Source organism: Ictidomys tridecemlineatus, chromosome 12 (genome assembly GCF_052094955.1).
Source record: "Ictidomys tridecemlineatus isolate mIctTri1 chromosome 12, mIctTri1.hap1, whole genome shotgun sequence".
NCBI lineage: Eukaryota > Metazoa > Chordata > Mammalia > Rodentia > Sciuridae > Ictidomys > Ictidomys tridecemlineatus.
The window spans coordinates 69,844,817-69,863,421 of record NC_135488.1 but is presented as its reverse complement, the minus strand read 5'-3'; the positions used below and the strand labels follow the sequence as shown (position 1 = coordinate 69,863,421).

Genomic DNA, 18,605 nt, shown 5'->3' with positions numbered 1-18,605 from the left:
AAAGACCTGTAGAAAGGCTTGAGAATTGCATTTCTAACAAGTTCTGAGTTCCCAGTTGGTGTCATTGCTTCTGGTTCTAGGATGTTTCAAGAACTATATTCTAGCCCAAAGCCAGAGAAGCTGACAAATTGAGACCCCTTCACTGAAAGGAGGGAAGAAGAAACTTCTTTGTTCTCAGACTGTCCAAGTATGAGAGAAACACTTCACCCCCAAGACACCTGGAAAGAGAATGACTGCATCTACCTGTGTACATCCCTTTTCTTCTGAGACAGGAGTCAGCTTTCCCAGCCCACAGACTTCACATGTTGCACACCATTTTCTCCTCCGGAAAACTCACAGTTGTCCTCAGAAGAACAGATTACCTCCAAAGGTTTTTGGTAGTTGCTTTTTGTCCTTGAATTTTGCTCCAGTAAGGCATTGGAGTGGGGGAAGGGAGAGGTCAGGAAAATGTGTTCAAGTCATTTTTTTTCCCCCAGAAACTCCTGTGAGATTAAAGGAGATAAAAAGAAAAAAAAAGAAAAGAAAAAAGAAAGAAAGCATAAGCGCCTGGCATATTGGAGCACATAATACATGTTGGCTATGACTGCTAAGACTTCAACTTTTTTGAGGTGGATGTTTGCAAAGATGGTTATTAAAACAGAAACAGAGTACACGAGATGAGAAGTTTTTCTGGAAAATGAATAGCTTAGCTAGGAACATTTAATGTTTACAAATATTATATTTATTTTCATATTTATAAATTTTAGTCATGACTCTACTGTTAAAACTGAGGTATTGGGGCTGGAGATGTGGCTCAAGCGGTAGCACTCGCCTGGCATGCGTGCGGCCCAGGTTCGATCCTCAGCACCACATACAAACAAAGATCTTGTGTCCGCTGAAAACTAAAAAATAAATATTGAAAAAAACCTCTCTCTCTCTCTCTCTTAAAAAAAAAAAACTGAGGTATTTTATAAAACAGAACTGACAAATAATCCAAGAGACAGAGAAGACAGGAGAAAGTTTCTGGAGCTTCTTCTAGCAGCTGGCCAGCTCATGGACATTAGTTTTTGAGAGCAGGCAGTAAGCACATGTTGAGCTTGTGATGTGCCTTGGCAGCAAGTCTTGACAAACCTCTCTCATTCTTTAAACACATGGTTCCAGCGTTGCTAAACAAAGTTCAGTCTGAACCTTGACTCTGCCTCCCTGGGGATGGGGTGGAGAGGTTTATTTTGCAATGCCTCATTAAATATTTCATGGTTTTGCTTCCACACACACACACAAAATCATATTTCTTTCAGGCAAGTTTTTTTTTCTTTTAAGCACCATCTTATTCTTTAATGTTTGTATCTCAGCTAGCCATTCAAATTATTTCTATAATTTACATACTTTCTTTTTCTGGGTGGGAGGGGGTGGGAGGGTACTTGGGATTGAAACCTGGGACACTCTACCAATGTGCTACACCCCCAACTCCATATTCCCACATTTTTTTTAATAGGATCTCCCTAATTTTTGCCCAGGATGATTTTGAACTTGTGATTCTCCTGCCTCAGCTTCCCCAATTGCTGGGGTTACAGGTGTTAGCCTGCTTCACTGTGATTTATATACTTTCAAATTACTCAAATATGTTTACACAGGTTCCATGAGCTGCACAGAACTCATCTTGAATAAAAAAGAGACAGAAAAACCTATATAAATTTAACTGAAATGTATTAAAAATTATGGGCTATCACTTATTTGTAAAAGTTTAGTAACCACTTTGTGAGGGTTTTTATTTCTTTTCTTTTTTGTGGGGTGGGGGGTTGGGGAGTGGGAAGACAGGGTCTTGCTATGTTGCCCAGACTGGCCTTGAACTTGCAATGCTCCTACCTCCGGCTTCCGAGTGGCTAGGACGACGGGTGTAGGCTAGTATGTCCAGCTGTGGGTTTCTAAAAGATCAAATTATAAACTGATAGCTTTACAAAGAAACACAATTACTATTTTAGATGTGAAAATGCAATTTTTAAACTTTTTTTCCTATGATCCAGTTAAATTCAACATTTGTTTATTGTGTGATTTGGTAGGTTCTGTGGGGAACCCAGAAGTGAATAACAACAATGTCATTGTCCTTGAGTTCTCAGTGTTTTTGACCATAGGCTTGACAATTTGTTTCCTTGTCTATCTGTCCCACTATATTATGATTATCTAGTCCCTAGAGAAGGAGGTGACTAATTTTGCCAGGAACTCTGAAAGAGGAGGTGTCATTAAGGAGGTGAACTTTGAGTTAGTTCTTGAAGGATACAAGGAATTGGAGTGAGGAGGTAGGGAGAGGACAGGACATTCTAAATGGAGATGACAGTCCAGTGCAAAAGCATTGGCAGGGAAAATAGTTGTTGAGATTGGCAGATACCTCTGTGTGGTTCCAGTGTCTGTGTTCATTTTGAGAGGGGTGTAAATGAGAATGATGAGGCCAGTATGATAGAAGGTTCTTTTTTTTTTGCCTCTAAGGAATTTTGATTTTACCTTTAGGTGGTGGTTGGGAGGCATGGAAGAATTACAAATCAGATTTGTGTGTTGGCAACAATGTCAGGGTCAACAGTACAGAGGGTGGACCATAGTGAACTATTGTGAATAAAAAGTCAAGTTAGGTTGTGGTATGACAACCCTCAGAAGCCAGATGCTGTCTGTTGCTATTTCTAAATGTTAGATTCAACATTAGTCATAAATTCTGTTTTTAAATTGTTATATAAAAATGGAAGAGTTACTGAAAATGAACTAAAACTAAAGGCTCTACCCAAAGGCTCAAAGTTCAAAACAAAAGTTCAAAATTGAGAATATTAAAGGACTTTAGAAACACACACCAATACTCACGAGGTGTGAAGTTAAGTAGTAATGTTAGGGTTCCAGAACTTTTTAGCACCTCAATTATTAATATAGGACAAAAAATCCAAATCACTTTTGTGTGAGGACAGAGGAATTGTGGTTGCTGGGATATACTATAAAAACAAATATTTTCTTAAAGAAGGTTGAAAAAAGATTGGAGTTTGTGGATCAATGAATCTGAATTTCAAAGGGGAATAATATTAATAGTCATGTATGAAAGATGTCAATTGCCATAGCACACAAAAGTGGTTAGGATAATAATTTTATACTTTAAGGAGTCATGGGAAATGCTAACAAAGCACTGGGCAACATGCTACTTATTTATTGTTACATAATTCAAAAATAATTGAGTTTTTATTATTTTTATATTAAAATTCAGCATGAATTTATTTTAAAGGTTTCAAAGTATTACTATGTACACACTAAATCTGGACTTCACTTTACTATAACAACGTATAACTTTTAGAATTGAGAAATCAAATATTAGTTTTAAATAGTTCTTATCTTACAAAGGTCCCCAAAAATGAGTGATAAGGGAAATCATTAAATCAGATCTGCTTCTGATTATCATTAACCTATCTCTCATGGGACCTGTTAAAACAAAACAAAACCAATATCGTGTGTGTGTGTGTGTGTGTGTGTGTGTATGTGTGTGTGTGTGTGTATGTGTGTGTGTGGTGTGTGTGTGTGTGTGTGTGTGTGTGTGTGTGTGTGTGTGTTTTGCTGGAGATTGATTCCAGAGCTTCACACATGTTAGGCAAACTCTCTACTATTGATCATAGTACACTAGATCACTCCTAGCCCAAATCTTTTAGAAAATGATACAACAAAAAAATCTGATACCAATTTTTTGTCTTAAATATTAAACCAAATCTCAAACCTCACTTAAAATGTACTGCCTTTTTTAAAAAAAATTATTTAGTTGTAGATGCACACAATACCTTTATTTTATTTATTTATTTATTTATTTATTTATTTATTTTTATGTGGTGCTGAGGATAGAACCCACTGCCTCATGTGTGGTAGGCAAGCGCTCTACCATTGAGCCACAACCTTAGCCTGAAATATATTGCTTTTAATGTCCTACACTTCTATTCTGTAAAATTACAAACTTACTTTATTACATGGAAATAATACTTGCTTTTAAATTTTCATTAAGGAAAAGTATAAAAAAATTCATCCTCCAAAAAGCCTTTTCAAACATGTGTAAAGTTAAAAAACTAAAAGGATGAACACTAGATTTACCATATTAACATTTTGCTGTTCACCTTCTTTCTCTTTTGTAGAACCAATTGAAAGTCCGTTGCAGATATCATAGACATTTTGACACTTTCTCCCTAAACACACAGCAGCAAAACTTAAGGGGTATATTGATAACCAAATTGTGTTATATTCAATTTATCTTTTCAAAAATCATCCTGGAGCAAAGAAACAGATAAATGTAAAATTGATACTTTGAAATAAAGACTCAATTATATTTGGTCAAAAATAATAATGAGCCAGGTGTGGTGGCAGGCATGGTGGCACATGGTTATAATCCCAGCAACTCTGGAGGCTGAGGCAGGGTGTTCAGAAGTTCAAAGCCGGCCTCGGCAACTTAGTGAGGCCCTAAGAAATGTAGCGAGAACCTGTCTCAAAAATAAAAAGATAAAAAGGGCTGGGGATTAAGTGATTAAGTGATTAAGCACCTATGGTTTCAAATCTCAGCACCAGAAAATAATAGTAATCATGATGATTTTAAAAAAATACATAACAACTTAGTGGGAAAAGGAAAGATTATCTAGTAGCATGCCAGGATAATTAGCCATTTTGGAAAAAAAAAAGAATTAATTAAGTTTACATTTATACTGTATATCAGAGTAAAATCTAAGGGCTGGGGTTGTAGCTCAGGGGTAGAGCACTTGCCCAACATGCACCAGGTCCTGGGTGCAATCCCCAGCACCATAAGACTAAATTAATATGGGCTGGGGCTGGGGCTCATCAGTATGCACTTGCCTGGCATGTGTGAGGCACTGGGTTCAGTTCTCAGCACCGCATATAAATAAAGAAAATAAAGGTCTCTAACAAACTAAAAAAAAAAAAATTTAAAAAGACTAAATAAATAAGTAAAATCTAAATTCATTGATTGAGTTATAGGTTAAAAACCTTACTCTTAGAATGAAATGATAATTTGTGAGTTTTGCGGGGGATTTAACCCAGGGGTGCTTTACCACTGAGCCACATCCCCAATCCTTTTTATTTTTTGAGATAGGATCTCACTAAGTTTCTCAGGGCCTCAGTAAGTTGCTTATGTTGTCCTTGAACTTGTGATCCTGCATCTTCCCATCTCAGCCTCCTCGGTCAATGAGATTATACACATGCGCAACCACACTCAGCTGGTCTCTCCTGTTTTGAAAATTCTTAAAACACAAAACGTATTGTCTTGTGTCTCCCGGCTTTCAGACTCTCTTGAATCTCTTTTCTTTGTAAGTTATTCTAGCAAAACTCTTTAGTGAATAAAATAAGAGAATTTTAAACAGTTTCCATTATTTGTTAAAATGCTTCCATAAACCTGGAGGATAAGGCAAGAGTTAATTTTGTATAGTCCCCTGCAACTTTGGTAGTTGGCTAACAAAATTCAGCCTCCCTTTTGACACTATATCATTTCCCCTTTTTAGCCCGTTAGCTTTGTTTCTACTGAACAAAACATTGAAAGAAGAATCTCTTTGCATTTCTTAAAATTTTTAAAAGATATAAATATTACTGTGATTCAAATGTTTCCATCAAAGCTGCATAACAGTTTTTTTTTGTTGTTTGTTTGGTTTTTTACTCACATAGATGGTGATTGCACATGGGCTTTATTAGTCACTTCCATCTTTATAGACAGCAATATTTTAAGAAATTCACTGTATGATCATGATTTCTATGATAACAATCTCTCTGATAATGTGACTTGAGCCTACTCTCTCCAATAAGATCATTTCAGAGTCAACTTAAAATGTCTCAAACAAATAAAAATGAATTTACTGGCTTAATCCATTAAGTCCCATGTTTTCAATTTTGCAAATATTTCAATGAAATTGGCACAGGTGCTTTAAAATGGATTAAAAAAATCCATAATCTAGAGCTTACATAACACATTTATGTACATACATGTATATGAATGTATATATTTTTTCAAATGCTTTAATCAGTCACCTATTACTTTTCTCAAAAAACTGAACTCTGAAAGCATAATAATAGTTATTTCAAAGTGATCATAAGTGATATATTTGTTACTCATGCCGATTTCATGGTGGGATAATGGGTTAAATAATTGAAAAGTCCAAGGGTAGAAAGCAGAAAGTGAGTCTCAGTTAAAGCGTTCAAACTTTGTCATCGTTTGAACGCTTGAGTACGTTTCTGTCCATCCTCCACTCTGCCTTCCACTCTGTTGATTTCCTTTCCAGGCTCCATGTGATAGTGCCCAGAAATTTCAACACACCTTCACTCAGATTCAAGTTTAGGAGAAGAGTAATAGCCTCTTCTCTGTTACTTCATACCTGCTTGGACCATTTTAATCTTTATCTTTGGCTACAAATGTGCTAGGACCTATATCAGAAATTCATTGGGCTACAAGTGACAGAAAAATCTAAGCTACAGGAATTTAAATAATGTAGAAATTAATGATATCAAGAACAAGAAGACTAAAGACAGGCAGTACAAAGGCTAGTGCCATTTGTTGAAACTCATCTTTTGCAAATCATCATCTCACATCACCATATATCTATGTATCAGTTTCTTGACTCTGTTCTATTTCCATTGGTCAGTATTTTTGTCCCTAGACCACTGCCAATGTGTTTTACTTAATATAAATTTATAAAAAACCTTGGCATTTGGCAAAGCAAAATTTCCTCCTTTCTTTTTGAGAAGTATTTTGCTGTTCTTGAGTCTTTGGTTTTCCATACAAATTCTGTCAAATGTGTCAAATTAAATAAATCCAGCTAAAAGGATTTCAACTGAAACTAATTTGAACAGATAGATCAATTTGGAAAAACTTGTCTTCTGTATAACATTGAGTCTTTCTATCCAACAATGTGCTGTATTTTTCATTAAAGTTTTATAATTTTCTCTGTAATGTTTTGAAGGATGTTATATTTTTGTTGCTATTGTAAAAAGTATCTCTTAAAACCTTACTTTCCTAAGTATATTTTAAATTTAAATTTTATATTTTAATCTTATATTGGACATTTGGCAAATTCTCTACTTAAATCTAATGATTTAAAGGTCAAATCCTTTGGATTTTTCTATGTAGACAATCATATGTGAATAATAATTTTATTTTTTCTATTTAAATCCTATTATTTTATTTACTTTTTTTGTCTTACTATAAAAGTTCTTTTACTTACAACCCTTCTGTGTCCTCATGTTTCATGTGTTTCCTATAAATTCCATAAAGGTACACTTTATTATTTTTTATCCAATCTTATAATCTTTCCTTCAACAGTTTAGCCTATTTATATTGTTGGTGTTTACTGATACATTTGGATTTATTTCTACCATTTTATTTCATGTTTATTTTCTCTTTTAAAATCTTTTTTTCTTTTGCTGCTGTCTATTACATTACATAAACTTTCATATACTTCTTCCTCTGTGTATTGCATTTGGGAATAACACATTCCACACATATTCTCTTAGGAATGTCCTTCACATGAACATCTAAAGCTAATAAATGTGTATACCATGATCTTGAATACAACAATAACCTAGGATACTTCTCCTAAGATCACCTTATTTCATCACACATGCTATTGAAGTGGCACTCCCTTTCTCCACAGAAAAGCCCTCTTCAACCATGGCTAATTTTAGGACTGTCAGAAAAAGAGTCTATTGTAGATAAACTTCCTATTTTCGTGTAACCCTGTTTACTTGGCCACTGGCTGAGAAGACACCAGCACTCCAGGTGCTGGACACCCCCTTACTAGTTTTCACAAATGTATCCAGTATAGTACTTTGAAGAAATGTGCAAACAAGGCCTCTGGCCTTGAGCTGGGCTTCACAGAGATGTCTACATTTTTAAGATAAGTTACAAATGGGCCCATGGTAACAGCTGGCAGGGGGAAAAAAAGAAAGGGGAGTTGAAGCTCTCCCCTTCTCAGGTGTTGTCCTTGAAGAGTTAACTTGCCCAGATCAGTGAAAGCAAAAGCTGCTTTTATGTGAACTTCTGCAGACTGTGAACTTCTGAGCCCCTCCCCTTACACACTGGGTATAAAACTCTGAAACTCCCTAAACTCGGGGTTCAGGGGATTGATTGATTACAGCAAAGGCTGTACCCTCTGAACCTGGCTGCAGCCAAATAAAACTGTTTCCTGCTATCTTCGGTGCCTTGCCTCGTTTGTCCCTACAACACTATTACCATTAGTATTTTTGCTACATGTTTTTTTTTTTAAATTTTTTTTTTAGAGAGAGAGAGAGAGAATTTGTTAATATTTATTTTTTAGTTTTTGGTGGACACAACATCTTTGTTTGTATGTGGTGCTGAGGATCGAACCTGGGCCCCACGCATGCCACACGAGTGCACTACCGCTTGAGCCACATCCCCAGCCCTACATGTTTTTTTTTTTTTTTTAATATTTATTTTCTAGTTGTAGTTGGACAAATACCTTTATTTTATTTATTTATTTTTATGTGGTGCTGAGGATCAAACCCAGGGCCTGGCGTGTGCTAGGTGAGTGCTCTACTGCTGAGCCACAGCTCTGCCCCTACATGTTATTTTTATACCTCTCCAATAGTCACTATTATTATTATTGCTTTATATAATTAATGCTAATTTAGATTTCCCCATGTATGTACCTCTCCATCACTATTTTATTTTTTGTATCTCATTACTTTCTTATAGTGTCATTTAATTATGAAGTACCTTCTATAGTAGGAAGTCTCAATGTTTGGTTTCTCCAACTATAGTTTAGCTGGATATAAAATTTTAGATTGACATTGTATTAAATATTTTTTTGATCATCCTTCTCCTTCCACCAAGTATATGTAGCCCCAAAGGCAGAGACTCAATTTTACTCATTGCTGCATCCCTACTACCTAGAATAGTATATAATACTTAATTTTTTTTTAAATTTTATGAGTGAATGGCTCCTCCTCTATGCTTTATTCTCTCCCTTTTAGGCAGATGAGTTTTTTCTATGCATATGACAGTTGGGCCAAATATGTTCACTATAAGATGAAATACTATTACATGGAATCAATAAACTAAAAATGTTTCTTGATTCAAGACAAAACAAAAGAAATCAAAAAGTTTAAATATCTTTGTCACAAAGGAAAGCATAAATTTTTTTATTTCTCTTGTTGTCTTCTTCTTATTAAATCCATTGCCTGGATTCTTGATGTTTTAAACTCTTGCTCCTGCCCCTTCCCTCCCTTGAGCCTTTCATAATCTTTTAAAAAGTAACTTTCCTTCCTTGCTAAGTAATGGTAAGGTGGCCTGTCATTTTGTTAGTGAAGAAAATTGCCTAATATTCACTATTGCCAGGAAATATACCACTTGTTTTTTGGAATTTTGTGAATTTGTGTTTTTTCATATTAAAAAACAAATACATATTTTAAGTTATTGATAAAAAATAATAGATGCATGAGAGGACTTGGGTTTGTGGCTCAGTGGTAGAGTACTTGCCTAGCTCATATGAGGCCCTGGGTTTGATCCTTAGCATCACATAAAAATAAATAAATAAAACAAAGGTATTTTGTCCATCTATAACTAAAAACATTTTTTTAAAAAAAGTAATACATGCATGAGTTTTAAAATTCAAGCAGTAAAATTAAGTAGAAAAATGAAAGATAAAAATGTAGCCTAATCACTGTCTTTCAACCAAGTTCAGCTTCTCCTTTGTGACCAGGATCCAAGTAGGAAATACATTTTACATACATGTATAGAGCTAAAAACTGTTTCAAAGATTTTCCTTACCCTTACTGACATAATGCAATCTGATATTTCTCCCTTTTTGCTTTCTAATATAGGTTTAAACCCACTAAATTAATTTCACTCCCACCATTAGAAAAACACTGCTCTGGGGCTGGAGTTGTGGCTCAGTGGTACAGCACTTGCCTGCCATGTGTGAGGTCCTGGGTTCAGTCCTCAGCACTGCATATAAATAAATAAACAGATAAATAAATAAGTAAATAAAAGATCCATTGACAACTAAAAAATATACCACATATCAAACTATTTATAGTATTTCCGATAGCTATGTCCATATACATGTACTGCCGCTGCCACATTTTTGGTCGGACTTTTTTTTTTTGTAATGATTACACATTTTGAAACAAACAATTAGGATTTGGTTTAGTTATATTTCTCTACATTCTTCTTCCCCTCATCTACTCTTTCCAATTTTATTATACTACATTGAGTTCTATTTATTATTTTGTTGCTTTAAAGAATATACTTAAACCTCTATTTTTTGGTTCACCCACTTTAGAAAGTGTCCCTGACTTTTCAACTACCATTAGCTAATTTTATATTGCCAATATCTGCTCTGTTAGAATAAATGTTTTCATTTTGTCTTTATCTTGAAAACTGAAGATTTTTTTCAGTATCATCATTTTGTAAATCATACACACTAGAGAATCAAGTCCTATAAATGCACTGTAGAAAGGGAAGTGTAAACCATGTTATTAACCCATTTTGTCCCATTTTCCCAGATGTGGAACACCTATAAAAACTTAATTATAGTATATAATATGTAATATATACTATAATTACATAATATAAATTTGTAATAATAATACAATTATAATAATGTTAATTGACATTACTTAATATGATAACATAAGCTATAGACTATAATTTCCAACCTATTTCAGTGCACAGGTGTCAACTTCACTGAGCCATTCACAGAATTGAAAACTTGGGACTTAATGGGTTAAATCTACACTTACTGAGGGACATTTTTTTTTTTTTAAGCCCAGGGACACCTAATCTCTATACCACATCCTTATCCCTTTTTATTTTGAGACAGGATCTACCTAAGTTCCTTAGGGCCTTATTAAATTATGAGGCTGACCTCCAATTTTCGATTCGCCTGCCTTAGGCCCCGAGGGAGAATGTTACAGGTATGCATGTTAAATACATTTTCTTATATGTTAATTGATTGTTCATAATAATGTCATGTTTTTAGGGTTTTTTTTTTAATTTTATCATGGCTTATACAAGATACAAATTTTTTTTTTTTTTTTTTTTTTTTTTTTTTTTTTTTTTTTTTTTTTTTTTTTTTTTTTAAAGAGAGAGTGAGAGGAGAGGAGGGAGAGAGAGAGAGAATTTCCAACATTTTTTATTTCTTAGTTCTCGGCGGACACAACATCTTTGTTGGTATGTGGTGCTGGGGATCGAACCCGGGCCGCACGCATGCCAGGCGAGCGCGCTACCGCTTGAGCCACATCCCCAGCCCCACAAATTTTTGCTTTTACTAAAGATTCTACTTGTTTTTCTTGGATCTTCATCTTTGATCTTGTCTTTTTTTTTTTTTTTTTTTTTTGGTACCAGGGATTGAAGTCAGGGGCACTCAACCACTGAGACACATCCCCAGCCCTTTTTTGTATTTTATTTAGAGACAGGGTCTCAGTTGCTTAGCGCCTCACTGTTGCTACCAACTGAGCTACAGCCCCAGCCGTGTTGCTGAGGCTGGCTTTGAACTCGAGATCCTCCTGCCTCAGCTTCCAGAGCCACTGAGATTGCAAGCATGTGCCACCATGCCTGGATTCTCATAAATATTATTTACATATCATAAATATTATGAAGGTTTTAAAATCATGCTATTTCATAAAATGTATCTACTTTTTCTTAAAGGCATTCTTCTGAAATCATCTAACTTCTTGTTCTATCATTATTAATTATTTTGAAGGCCTAATATTTGTGCTCTGGAACATTTTTCATTTGTACTCTTAGAGCATATTTTTACTAAGATCTGATTACTGGGATCTCACATTTATTTATTCATTTATGTATAAACCCAACTTAGTACTGGAGATTGAGACTGGGGTGTTCTACCACTGAGCTACACTCTCAGAACCCCTGCCTTTTTTTAGTTTTTATTTTGACATGGGATCTTGCAAATTGCCCAGGCTAGCCTTGAACTTGGTGATCTTCCTGCCTCATCCTCCTGAGTAATTGGGATTACAGACCTTCACTACTGCACCCAGCTCACTTTACTTTTCTTTTTTCCTTTCTTTTTCTTTTTCTTTTCTTTTCTTTCTTTTCTTTCTTTCTTTCTTTCTCTTTCTTTCTTTCTTTCTTTCTTTTCTAGACCATTTCCTTAAATAATTAATTCTTCTTTGAAAACAAATGGAAAAGTCCCTGATTTGTCCTCATCCTGGAATGTTTTGTCTGTCTACAGAATTCTAGGTTCAGAATAATGTTTTCTTAAAACTTTGAAGATACTGCATTTCTAATAGCAATGAGGAATGACTATTTCAATCTCCCTATCAATCCCTTTTTTTTATTATTATTATTACTGGGGATTGGACCCAGGGGCACTTGGAGCCACATCCCCAGTCCTTTTTTGTATTTGTTAGAGATAGGGTCTCACTGAGTTGCTTAGGGCCTTGCTAAATTGCTGAGGCTGGCTTTGAACTCCAAATGATCCTACCTCAGCCTCCTAAATCACTGGGATTACGGGTATACGCTGCCATGCCCTGCCCCACTATCTCTCTTGGAAAGGAAACTTACAACTTCTATTTGGTTGACTCTCTTTTCCTTCCTTAGGTTAACAGAACTCTCATAACTAGCCATTTCTGATACTCTCTTCTCTGAGCTCTATATCACACATTATCCTGGCTTTCTTCAATAATCGCCTTCACTTCCTTATTCTCCTTTATACATTTCTCCCTTTACTATGTGATTGCTAAATATTAGAGTTTCTGTACCTTCTTTTCTATTCTCTCTGTCTTCTCCCTGTATGATCTTATCTGTTTTCATGCTTTAAAAACCATCTGTTGACAATTTCTAAATTTATATCAATAGGGTAGACTCTATTTCTGAACTCTAAATTTACAGCTTTAAAATCTACTTGACATCTCTCTTCTATGTCTTGTAGGCATTTCAAACTTAAAATGAACAAAATGGTTTTCTCTCTGTACCTCTAGATCTACCTCAGCCTTTACCATTGTAATTAAAACCCAATGATTCACTATCCTGGACTCTTCTCTTTCATTCACTCCTCATCACTTGAGTTTCTTTTCATTTTTCTAGAATATTTCCTTAAGAAATTAATTCATCTAATTCAGCGTCTAATCTGGCATCTAATTCAGCATCTAATCCAACATCAATTCCTGCTATTTCTACCTTCAAAATCTCTATATGCTTTTAAAAATGTAAATTAGAACATGTCATTTCCCTGCTTAAAATGATTAGGTTGCTTTCCAGTGCATTTAGAATAAAATCCAAAACCTATACAGCCAGTCCTCTGGGTTTGATTTCTTCCTACTTATCCAAATTCATTTCTTTCTGTTTGTCATTCTTTACTCACATTTCCCTACTCCAACTTCCTGTCATGTCCCAGAATACATGATGCTCAGAGCCTCTGTACTTGCTCTTCTGCCTGGTGTACTTTCTTCTCAGGTCTTCTTATGGCTAACTCTTTCATCCTTCAGGTTTTAGCTTACATATTCAGGGCTTCCATGTTAACTCATACACGGACTGAATGTGAGTTGGGAAAAGTTACCCTTCTGGAAAGCACAGTCTGGATTGGAGTTTAGCCCCAAATAGGACGTGATTCAAATGACACCTCTCAGGGAAGCTCTTCTTAACCATCTTAATGGTCATATTAATGCTCCCTGTTATTCTAGATTATGGCACTTCTTTATAGATTTATATTCAATTTTTAATTCTTGAAGTTTAAAAGTTAGTCTTGTCATTCCCACTTAGGACAGTAAGTTCTGTGTCAAGTTCAGTATTATGACTAGGGCTTGGCCTAATGCCTGGTACATGGTAGGTGTTCAATAAATAATCTTTTTTAAAAATATATTTATTTATTTTTATGAGGTGCTGAGGAGCGAACCAAGTGCCTCACCCTTGCAAGGCAAACACTCTACCTCTGAGTCCCAGCCCCAGCCCTCAATAAATAATTTAAATAAATAAATAGATGAAAGAAACTCTGCTCTGAAATTTCATAAGACTGTGATAAAGAAATAGTTTCTGTCCTCCAGTTTACATTTTTGTGGGAATACTTCATCTGAAAACTAAGTTTTTGTTCATATATATTCTTCATATATAAGAATATATAGATATTTTATGTATTTTTTAGTTGAAGATGGACACAATACCTTTATTTTGTTTATTTTTATGTGGTGCTGAGGATGCTAGGCAAGCACTGTACCACTGAGCCAAAATCCCAGCCCAAGAATATATTCTTTATACATAAAATATATATTCTATATATATGTATATATCTATATATTTTCTATTTATTTCTATCACTTGAATTTTTCTGTTTTCTACTTCCTGGAACCTCTATTTGACAGAGCACAGAACTTTATAGGACTTATTTCATTGCTCTAGAATTGGTGGTAAGTCAAGCTGAGTACAAATAGGTGGTAAGTATCTCTCATTTTAAAGAAAAACTCTCAATAATTGAAGTCTTACTGCTTCCAACCATACCCAAACACCCTCCCTATCTATTCCCAGGGTGTAGGAGTAGAAGCATGAGGAAGGGTAGTGAAAAAAGAAATTGTCAACATTGTTATAAGCCACAGTACAGCATCTTTTCTATATGTTCCCTACCTCCAAAACCAGGAAGGCTGAAAATCACCCCTTACAAAAACATATGACCATATGAATACGAATCTCAATTGCTGGATATTTTTTAAGTGGCTCCCTACTGAACTGCCCAATACTACTTTAAATTCGGAAAGAAGAAATAAAAAGTGATAGTAGGGTGGGTGTGGGAAGCAAAGTAGTGTTTACTCTGTTCATGTTGGGTAGAAAGGAAGTAGGAATTTCTCATTAGCCAAATAATTCTGTGAAAGATAATTATTCGGCTAATAATTATAAAGTATAAGCCAAATTGCTAATGTTCCACCTAAGAGAGCAATGTTTGGAAAGAAAGACTCTAGTAGCAAGAGTTTGTGGGATGTATTGCCAATTGTAAGAGCTGGGGTAGGGGGAAAACAAGCAAACTCTTTTATAAAAAGAGGACACATACACACACACACACACACACACACACAACACAACACACACACCTTTTTTTCCCACTTAGGATGAAAAGACTATTTTTCCTTGTCATTATATATACTGCCATCACATCTTTTAATGACTAATAATATCCTTTTATATTGATTCTAAATGTATCATAATTTGACTATTCCACTATTAGTGGCATTTGAGTTGTATCTTCATTTTTATAATTAAAACACTGCATGGAATATTCTTGTGTATACAGTGCATATTCAAAGCAACTTATTTTACATTTTGTGTAAAAATATATTTTAAAACCAGACACTATTTTATTCCATTTGGAGAATTTCAAAAGCTCTAGCTGAAAAGCAGATCTTTAAGTTTGGGGGCATTGATTTGACAAGGAAAGTGATAAAGGGAAACTTCTTCCTCAGAAGGATTTGGAAATTAGGTGGTAAGTATCTCTCATTTTAAAGGTGAGAAATGTGTGGTTTTAAAAAATATAGTCCCAGTGAGAAAAGATTAAGGGCACTTCTAGAACCAAGCAAAGAGTAAATAAGTGTGGTTTGCTTTTTCTTTGGCACTACAATTATGATATATTAGTTATCTTTTACTATGTAACAGTACACAGTACTGAACATAGCTCAGTTGGGCCATTCTTCTACTGGTCTTACATGGGTCATTCATGTGGTCATTTTGATCCATTAAGCAGTTGACTAGAACTAGATAGCCTAAGATGGACCTCAACACATTTGTCAATTCATACCATTTGTCCTAAAGGGCCTCAAATGGAAAAACTTACATTTATTTCTGGTAGGATAACATTGGCTCCTTCTTGCAGCAGTCTCAGAGCAGTATTCCAAGGGAGGAGACTGAAAGCTGAAAAGCTTGAGGCCAAGGCTTGCAAGTCACTCAACATCACTTTTGCATGATACTGCTGAACAAAGAAAGCCATCAATCCAGCCCAGACTCCACTTCTTATTGGGAGGAGTGACAAAGTCGCACTGCAAAAGAGGTAAGACACAGGGATGGAAAGAACTGTGATGGTCTTTCTAAACAACCTATTGTTGCAGAACTTAGAAATCCTCCTTTTGTGTTACAAAAGTAAATTTGTAAGTTGGTTATTTGCCAATTTATTGTTTCCTTTAGAAATAATAGGGGAACATCTAAAATCACACACCTATGTAGCAGTCTACATTATTAAAGCTGATTTTTAAGTATCTCACTTGATAACTCATTCAACAAATTTCTTTTGGGTACTTATTATGTGCCAAGCACTGTGATTTGCTCTGGGGACACAAAGATAGACATGGTGCTTGCTCTCAAAGAGCTTACAGACTGTGGAGATAAGTACTGAAAAAGTAACAACAATAAATCAAGAAATGGCAATAATCTGAGATTAATATTATAACAGGACAATATGGTAAATCATTAGTTGAGTTCATACCCTCTGCCAACACTGAGATATCTTTGTAATAACTCTATATGAGGGCTGAGGTTGTAGCTCAGCACATGTGAGGCCCTGGGTTCGATCCCCAGCACCACATAAAAATGAAGTAAAGATATTGTGTTCACCTACAACATAAAAAAATAAATATTAAAAAATAACTCTATAAGAGGCAAGATAGGTTATTAATCATTATCCTTATCTTTATATGAAGAAATTAAGGCTCATAAAATTAGCCAAGTAACTTAATCAAAATTACTCAGGTAGTAAGTGGCAGAATTCAAAATTTTAAAAACAGGCCTCTTTTAGAAACTCTGTTTTTTCCAATATACTCTTTTGCCTCATTAGACACATATATTGTTATGAGTACCTGAGAAACAGAAAAAACTCCGACAAATAAACAAATACTTAGATGATGGTATATGTTGTGTAGAGATTCTGCTGAAGGGGCTTCAGTGTTTACAGCTTTACAGATTGATCATATAATGTACACTACCTAACCTAGAGCATCATCTACAACAAGAAACGCTGCTTATTTCCCAAATCTTTCTGGACTCAGAATCTAGACTGTCATTTGGATTCATCAGATTGAAAAAAAAGAGTCATTTTTAAAATATTACATAATATTCCATACCTAAAGACAACAAAAAGGTTTAGATGAAAATGATTATAACAATTTCCACTACAGAATGAACTGTACTATACCCATTTTACTAAGCAGAAAATTTAATCAGATATATACACAACTTGGCCTCAAGAATATACATATCTTGCGCTCAAGAATTTATGAACACATACAAATGTATGTCAACATACATATATAAAAGTACATGAATACAAAAATTTAAAATAATTATCAGTGCAAAGTATTTATTCCTTCACACTTGGTCTAACATGGGCTTAAAGAAAGTTTTGGTCTATCTGTATCCTTTTCTCTTTCATTATTCTATTACTCTATTTGTGACTGTGTCTGATCTCCATTCCATGCTGGTTTTAGAAAGTCCTACATATCAAATAGCTGAAAGTCTCTAAATTTGTCTGTGATGCTTCCAATCCTGCCAGTCTTCAATAAGTTTATTTCTATTATTTGAATAATCTGATTTTAATTCATTACTGTACTGATCTGTGCAAAGCTAGAACTTTGTTGACCTCTAATGCTTTCTCAGTAAAACTCTGGATGAAAGTCACAGATAATTGAGAATGGCCTGCCTCCTGGCAGTACTCTCTGCTCCAAGTTTTCCCTTTCTCTCTCTTGTGCTGCCCAGCTAATGGTGGGAAGGGCAATACGGATCAGAATCTTCTAATAGTATTTTTGATGGCTTTACAGCTATGAAGACTGATTAATCCTTTCAGGCCTTGGGGCAGACAATTTGGGAGCACCTGGCCTGGATTACTTTAGCTGCTAGCAGCCCTTACTAGAGCATCTTGGAGGGTGACCAAAGAGGAGCAAAGTCTCCAGAGTGTCATAGACAATGAAAAACGTCCAAAAGTTCCACAGACGTCTTATCCAAGGTGAATAGCAATGTGCTTGGGAGCTGGTTTCTGGAGCAAATGTCCAGATAACAGAATATCTTCCTTGGCTGTGCTCAATAGATTGCCAACCGCAATGGACCTTCTGGATGGTGGAGCCGTGGTAGCTCTGAAACTCTAACCTCACTGACACCAGATACTTCTGATTGTTTCCAGTTGACATATCCTTTTAACGGCATCCAAAGTAGTTTTGGTCTGACTAATCCAAGAATGCATGAATATTTTACAAATGAAAGCTTCATCATTATTTTAAAGTACTTTCTCGAAAACAGTTCAACTGGATTAAAAATCCATTTGCCTTATCACACTCAATTTCTCCATTGCATCTGTCAATTAAAAAGAAAGAGAATGATCTGTTGGACTCTGAATATAATTTCAACCATCATACAGTTTTGAATGGTTGCAAATTTTATCACCTATTTGTGCAAAGTTTCTCATGAATGGTAGCAATATTAGTTTTCTACATATAAATATGACCATGCATGGCTTATAACATATACCCATGCTCTTATGAATCCCAAATAGGTTTTTCTTGATGTAAACTAATGTCTGCAAGGTTGTGCTACCTCTGGAGGTTCTCAGGGAGACTCCACTGTCTTCTCTGGTTTCGGGAGGACATTGGCATTCCTTGGCTCATGGCCCTTCATGACA

At 35.2% G+C, this 18,605-nt stretch overlaps 2 long non-coding RNA genes across 4 annotated transcripts in view; one reads left to right on the top strand and one right to left on the bottom strand.

Moving 5' to 3' along the window:
• The window catches only part of LOC144369364 (uncharacterized), an 85,743-nt gene extending 69,785 nt beyond the window's left edge, over positions 1-15,958 (bottom strand). For both annotated transcript variants that reach the window (XR_013428952.1, XR_013428951.1), the window contains exons 1-2: positions 15,780-15,958; positions 244-482 (exon numbers count right to left, since the gene is read on the bottom strand). This is a non-coding gene — a long non-coding RNA (uncharacterized LOC144369364). The remainder of the gene's footprint in view (positions 1-243; positions 483-15,779) is intronic.
• Positions 1-15,989, top strand: part of LOC144369365 (uncharacterized) — a 155,088-nt gene extending 139,099 nt beyond the window's left edge. For both annotated transcript variants that reach the window (XR_013428954.1, XR_013428953.1), the window contains one exon: positions 15,819-15,989. This is a non-coding gene — a long non-coding RNA (uncharacterized LOC144369365). The remainder of the gene's footprint in view (positions 1-15,818) is intronic.
• Positions 15,990-18,605: the final 2,616 nt, after the last annotated feature.